Below are 8,036 nucleotides of genomic sequence, written 5' to 3' on the forward strand. Positions count from 1 at the left end.
CGAACTCGAACCGCCGCAAAACCACACGCTTCAAAGGTATAACGTCGAGACGACGCCCGTGAACGAATGCATGTGTGGTGTATGAGATGCCCGTGTTTGCTCTGTGTCTGAGTTGTTCGTTGCACGAAGCCCCTGATACGTCTCCATCGTATCTACTTTTCCAAACACTTTTGCCCTTGTTTTGGACTCTAACTTGTATGATTTGAATGGAACTAACCCGGACTGACGCTGTTTTCAGCAGAATTGCCATGGTGTTGTTTTATGTGCAGAAAACAAATATTCTTGGAATGACCTGAAACTCCACGGAACATCTTAGAAAAAATAATAAAAAATCCGCACCAAAGATGAAGACCAGGGGGCCCACACCCTTCTCACGAGGGTGGGGGGCGCGCCCCCCTAGGGCACGCCCCCTACCTCGTGGGCCCCCTGGATGCCCTCCGACGCCAACTCCAACTCTATATATTTGCTTTCAGAGAGAAAAAATAAGAGAAAAAGAAATCATCGCGTTTTACGATACGGAGCCGCCGCCAAGCCCTAAAACCTCTCGGAAGGGCTGATCTGGAGTCCGTTCGGGGTTCTGGAGAGGGGGATTCGTCGCCGTCGTCATCATCAACCATCCTCCATCACCAATTTTATGATGCTCACCGCAGTGCGTGAGTAATTCCATCGTAGGCTTGCTGGATGGTGATGGGTTGGATGAGATTTATCATGTAATCGAGTTAGTTTTGTTAGGGTTTGATCCCTAGTATCCACTATGTTCTGAGATTGATGTTGCTATGACTTTGCTATGCTTAATGCTTGTCATTAGGGCCCGAGTGCCATGATTTCAGATCTGAACCTATTATGTTTTCATGAATATATGTGAGTTCTTGATCCTATCTTGCAAGTCTATAGTCACCTACTATGTGTTATGATCCGGCAACCCCGAAGTGACAATAATCGGGACCACTCCCGGTGATGACCATAGTTTGAGGAGTTCATGTATTCACTATGTGCTAATGCTTTGTTCCGGTTCTCTATTAAAAGGAGGCCTTAATATCCCTTAGTTTCCAATAGGACCCCGCTGCCACGGGAGGGTAGGACAAAAGATGTCATGCAAGTTCTTTTCCATAAGCACGTATGACTATATACGGAATACATGCCTACATTACATTGATGAATTGGAGCTAGTTCTGTGTCACCCTATGTTATGATTGTTACATGATGAACCGCATCCGGCATAATTATCCATCACCTATCCGGTGCCTACGAGTTTTCCATATATTGGTTCTCGCTTATTTACTTTCCCGCTGCTACTGTTACAATCACTACAAAATACCAAAAACATTACTTTTGCTGTCTTTACTTTTGTTGCCGCTACCACCACTATCATATTACTTTGCTACTAAACACTTTGCTGCAGATACTAAGTTTCCAGGTGTGGTTGGATTGACAACTCAGCCGCTAATACTTGAGAATATTCTTTGGCTCCCCTTGTGTCGAATCAATAAATTTGGGTTGAATACTCTACCCTCGAAAGCTGTTGCGATCCCCTATACTTGTGGGTTATCAGCCCCTCTTTTGCCTTGCCACCCTCATGCGGGAACCCGGTAACCGGGAGCACCCCAAAGTTCATCTTTTGCACGCTCCGCACACTTCTCCTTTGCATCGGTATCTCAATCGAGTTACCGGAACCGAAACGTTGCCGTGGCACCGTTTTCGTTATCGTTGCCGTGGCACCCCTTTTCTTTCCACCACGGTGACAAATGCTTCATATTATGTTCATATCAACATTTTCACAAAACTGCATAAACTTGCACATGTCATTCGCATCATGATAATAACCTTTAAATGGTTATATTTGTTGTTGCATTAAATTGCTAGTGCTCATGAGGATTTTCTGGACTTGTTGCTTGTTGTTCCGGCCTCATTTAAACTTGACTAAATAGTTAGTTTATGTATGCTTCACCTCTTGCCATGCTAACCAACATTTAATATTATTGAGTACATAAACGGGAGAGAACTAAATAAGCCATGTGGTGTTTCGTCAATATGCAACTCGTTGCATATCGGGCTCCACTTAACTTGTAGTTTTGTTTGTGCACTTTGCCATGCCATGCATAATTAAACCGGACATGCATCATGCTTGGTTGTGCATCATGCCATGTTTATGTGATGCTTCTTTACTATGTTGTTTGCTTCTTTCCGGTGTTGCTTCTTCGGGTTAGTTCCGATAACGTCGCGTTTGTGAGGATCCGTTCGACTTTGTCCGTTTGTCTTCTTCATGGACTCGTTCTTCTTCCTTGCGGGATCTCAGGAAAGATGACCATACCCTCGAAATCACTTCTATCTTTGCTTGCTGGTTGCTCGCTCTATTGCTATGCTGCGATACCTACCACTGGCTATATCATGGCTCCCATATTGCCATGACAAGCCTCTAACCCACCTTGTCCTAGCAAACCATTGTTTGGCTATGTTACCGCTTTGCTCAGCCCCTCTTATAGCGTTGTTAGTTGCAGGTGAAGATGTAGTTTGTTCCATGTTGGAACATGGATATGTTGGGATATCACAATATCTCTTATTTTATTAATGCATCTATATACTTGGTAAAGGGTGGAAGGCTCGGCCTTATGCCTGGTGTTTTGTTCCACTCTTGCCGCCCTAGTTTCTGTCATACCGATGTTATGTTCCTTGATTTTGCGTTCCTTACGCGGTTGGGTTATAATGGGAACCCCTTGAAAGTTTGCTTTGAATAAAACTCCTCCAGCAAGGCCCAACCTTGAATTTACCATTTTCCACCTAAGCCTTTTTCCCTCGGGTTCTGCAGACTCAAGGGTCATCTTTATTTAAACCCCCGGGCCAGTGCTTCTCTGAGTGTTGGTCCAAAACAGAGCCACTTGCAGCGCCACCTCGGGAAAACTTGAGGGTTGGTTTTAGTTGTATGTAGTGTTCATCCGGTGTGCCCTGAGAACGAGATATGTGCAGCTCCTATCGGGATTTGTCGGCACATCGGGCGGCTTTCTGGTCTTGTTTTACCATTGTCGAAATGTCTTGTAACCGGGATTCCGAGTCTGATCGGGTCATCCTGGGAGAAAGAATATCCTTCGTTGACCGTGAGAGCTTGTGATGGGCTAAGTTGGGACACCCCTGCAGGGTTTTGAACTTTCGAAAGTCGTGCCCGCAGTTATGGGCAGATGGGAATTTGTTAATATCCGGTTGTAGAGAACTTGACTCTAAACTTAATTTAAAATGCATCAACCGCGTGTGTAGCCATGATGGTCTCTTTCCGGCGGAGTACGTGAAGTGAACACGGTTCTTGTGTTATGCTTGAACGTAAGTAGTTTCAGGATCACTTCTTGATCACTTCTTGTTCACGACCGTGCTTTGCTTCTCTTCTCGCTCTTATTTGCGTATGTTAGCCACCATATATGCTAGTGCTTGTTGCAGCTCCACCTCACTACCTTTTTCCTACCCATAAGCTTAAATAGTCTTGATCTCGCGGGTGTGAGATTGCTGAGTCCCCGTGATTCACGGATTACTTCGAAACAGTTGCAGGTGCCGATGATACCAGTGCAGGTGACGCAACCGAGCTCAAGGAGGAGCTCGATGAAGACCTTGGTCGTTGTTTCGTTTTTGTTTCCTTTTGATCAGTAGTGGAGCCGAGTTGGGGCGATCGGGGATCTAGCATTAGGGGATGTCTTTCTTTATTTGGTTCCGTAGTCGGACCTTAATTGTATTCTGGTTGATGTAATGCTGCATTTATGTTTTGTGTGAAGTGGCGATTGTAAGCCAACTCTTTATCCCTTTCTTATTTAGCACAGGGATGTGTAAAGATTACCCCTCTTGCGACATTCCTACTATGCGGTTATGCCTCTAAGTCGTGCTCCGACACGTGGGAGATATAGCCGCATCGTGGGTGTTACAAGTTGGTATCAGAGCCTTCCCCGACTTAGGAGCCCCCTGCTTGATCGAATCACTGGCGTTGTTGAGTCTAGAAAAATGTTTTGAGTCTTATAGGTTTATATATATCAGAGAGTAGGATTCTTTTTACTCCTCAGTCCCTTCGTCGCTCTGGTGAGGCATCCTGACGTAGAGTTTTGACTCTTCTCTTCTCAAATTTCACGAATTTTTTTTAGGATCACGCGGGTATCTTGGAATCGTTTTGATGGTTTTGTGACGAGAACATTGTTCTTGGTGCCTCCTGACATTTAGGGGTTGTGGCAGTGTCCCGGGAAGTTGAGCTCTGAGGTGTTGTCGTCACAATTTTATCGTTGCAGTTTTGGAATACCTGAGTTCGCCGACATCGAAAATCTCCTTTATGTAGTTGTTGGTGAGATAACCTCGACGCCACCCAGTACTAGGGCGGGAGTTCGGGAGTATCACCATAACTCGTATAACGAATGCTTTTCGAAGGTTGAGGTAAATGATTTCCAAAGGTTTCTTGGTTATGTGTTGAAGGATGAATACAGCTGGATGTAGGATTTGCTAGTTTTGGGTGAGATATTATGCTTCCCCTGTATCCCCAACACCTGATTGCATAACCGGAAAATTTCAGGAGTTTATAAGTGGGAATTCAAGTAGATCTTAGGATATCTTTCCGACAAATGTATGATATGAAATTGGGGTTCGACGTCTAGTGGTCCGCCTATTCACGGTTGGTTTTACAGTGGTCTCGTTGTGTCTTAAAGAGTCCTTGGCTATGCTGACTCGGGGACGCTTCGTATGTCATGTGCACTGCCTTGTACATGATGGTGATGTACGATCGAGCTCGTGTGGGCCCCACCACGAAAACTTCGGATGAAATCTCTATCATATGTTTGTTCTGGCTTATTTTGCAAGCCAATTGAGGGAGTCCTAGATTAGGGGGTGTTCGGGTAGCCGGACTATACCTTCAACCGGACTCCTGGACTATGAAGATACAAGATTGAAGACTTCGTCCCATGTCCGGATGGGACTTTCCTTGGCGATGCGGATATTCAAGATCTCCTACCATTGTAACCGACTCTGTGTAACCCTAACCCTATCCGGTGTCTATATAAACCGGAGGGTTGTAGTCCGTAGGCAATCAACTCCATACACAACAATCATACCATAGGCTAGCTTCTAGGGTTTAGGCTCCTTGATCTCGTGGTAGATCTACTCTTGTACTACCCATATCATCAATATTAATCAAGCAGGACGTAGGGTTTTACCTCCATCAAGAGGGCCCGAACCTGGGTAAAACATCGTGCTCCCTGCCTCCTGTTACCATCCGGCCTAGACGCACAGTTCGGGACCCACTACCCGAGATCCGCCGGTTTTGACACCGACATTGGTGCTTTCATTGAGAGTTCCTCTGTGTCGTCGCCTTTAGGCCCGATGGCTCCTTTGATCATCAACAACGATGCAGTCCAGGGTGAGACTTTGCTCCCCGGACAGATCTTCGTCTTCGGCGGCTTCGCTCTGCGGGCCAATTCGCTCGGCCACCTGGAGCAGATCGAAAGCTACGCCCCTGGCCATCAGGTCAGGTTTGGAAGCCAAAACTACACGGCTGACATCCATGGGGACTTGATCTTCGACGGCTTCGAGCCACAGCCAAGCGCGCCGCACTGTCTCGATGGGCATACGCATCGGTTTCGACCATTGATTCGGAGCCTACTGCGCCGATCGAGGATCAGCGGTTGGATGCTGCCTCAGGGGCTGCGATCTCAGAGGCGATCGAGCCGAACGCTAGCCCCGCACTCTGCACTACCCGTGATTCCGAGGATCCGGACTCCTCCCCGGACTCTGAACCCCCCAATCGAATCTGATTGGGCGCCGATAATGGAGTTCACCGCCGCAGACATCTTTCAGCATTCGCCTTTTGGCGACATCCTGAATTCTCTTAAGTCTCTCTCTTTATCAGGAGAGCCCTAGCCAGACTACGGTCAGCGAGGGTGGAATACGAACGATGAGGAAATTCAAAGCCCACCCACCACCCACTTTGTAGCCACTGTCGACGATCTAACCGACATGCTTGACTTCAGCTCCGAAGACATCGACGGCATGGACGACGATGTAGGAGACGAATAGGAACCAGCACCTGTAGGGCGCTGTAAGGCCACCTCGTCATATGACATATATATGGTGGACACTCCAAAAGATGGAGATGGCGATGGAACAGTGGGGGATGACGCCCCCAAGAAACAGCCAAAGCGCCGGCGTCAGCGGCGCCGCTCTAAATCCCGCCAAAACAAAAACGGTGATTCCGGCACGGGAGATAATACTACCCCGGATAGCGCCGAAGAACACCCACCTCAGCAAGATTCGGCATAGGAAGATGGAGAAGCCAGCCCTCATGAGAGAGCGGCAGACCGAGAGGTCGAGGATGATAACTATACGCCTCCCTCCAAAGACGAGGCAAGCCTCGATGACGACGAATTCATCATACCATCAGACCCCGCCGAACAAGAGCGTTTTAAATGCAGGCTTTTAGCCACGGCAAGCAGCCTCAAGAAAAAGCAGCAACAGCTTAGAGCTGCCCAAGATTTGCTAGATGACAGATGGACTGAAGTCCTTGCGGCCGAAGAGTATAAACTCGAACGCCCCTCCAAGAGTTACCCGAAGCACAGGCCGCTACCCCGATCAGAGGAGGAAGCACCTACATCACCAGCGCATGACATGGCAGACTGGCCACCTCGCGGCCGCGACAGAGAGGCCTCTCGGCCCTCCACCCAAGCCATGCCCCGACGCCGCTCAACTAAGGCACGGGAAAATGCGCCCGACCTGCGAGACATACTGGAGGATAAGGCAAGACAAACAAGATCGATCTACGAATGGGCAGGCGCCCTACGGCATGTGACAATGATCTTCACTCCGGATACAACAAATCCGGCCGGGCCGAACACAACAGACATAGCTCTTCCGAGCTGCGTCGTGATATAGCCTAGTACAGAGGCGCCGCACACCCGCTATGCTTCACGAATGAAGTAATGGATCATAAAATCCCAGAGGGTTTCAAACCCATAAACATCAAATCATACGATGGCACAACAGATCCGGCGGTATGGATCGAGGATTATCTCCTTCACATCCACATGGCACGCGGCGATGATCTACACGCCATCAAATACCTCCCGCTCAAACTTAAAGGACCGGCCCGGCATTGGCTTAACAGCTTGCCAGCAGACTCAATCGGTTCTTGGGAGGACCTAGAAGCCGCATTCCTCGACAACTTCCAGGGCACTTACGTGTGACCGCCGGATGCCGACGACTTAAGCCACATAATTCAGCAGCCAGAAGAATCGGCCAGACAATTATGGACACGGTTCCTAACAAAGAAAAACCAGATAGTCGACTGTCCGGATGCAGAGGCCCTAGCAGCCTTCAAGCATAACATCCGCGATGAGTGGCTTGCCCGGCACCTGGGACAGGAAAAGCCGAAATCCATGGCAGCCCTCACGACACTCATGACCTGCTTTTGCGCGGGAGAAGACAGCTGGCTAGCTCGCAGTAACAACTTATCAAAGAACCCTGGTAATTCGGATACCAAGGACAAAAGTGGCAGGACACGTCAGAATAAGCAAAAACGCCGTGTTAACAGCGACAACAATGAAGACACGGCAGTCAATGCCGGATTCAAAGGCTATAAATCCGGTCAGCGGAAAAAGCCATTCAAAAAGAATACTCAGGGCCCGTCCAGTTTGGACCGAATACTCGATCGCTTGTGCCAAATACATGGCACCCCCGAAAGGCCAGCCAATCACACTAACAGGGATTGTTGGGTGTTCAAGCAGGCAGGCAAATTAAGGGCCGAAAACAGAGACAAGGGGCTGCACAGCAACGACGAGGAGCCCAAGCCGTCGAACAACAATGGACAGAAGGGCTTTCCCCCACAAGTGCAAATGGTGAACATGATATACACAACCCACATTCCCAAGTGGGAGCGGAAGCGTGCGCTACGGGACGTATATGCGATGGAGCCAGTCGCCCCAAAGTTCAACCCATGGTCCTCCTGCCCGATCACTTTTGATCGAAGGGACCATCCCACTAGCATCCGTCATGTCGGCTTCGCCGCATTGGTTCTCGACCCAATCATC

This window comes from Triticum urartu, chromosome 1 (genome assembly GCF_003073215.2).
Source record: "Triticum urartu cultivar G1812 chromosome 1, Tu2.1, whole genome shotgun sequence".
Classification (NCBI taxonomy): domain Eukaryota; kingdom Viridiplantae; phylum Streptophyta; class Magnoliopsida; order Poales; family Poaceae; genus Triticum; species Triticum urartu.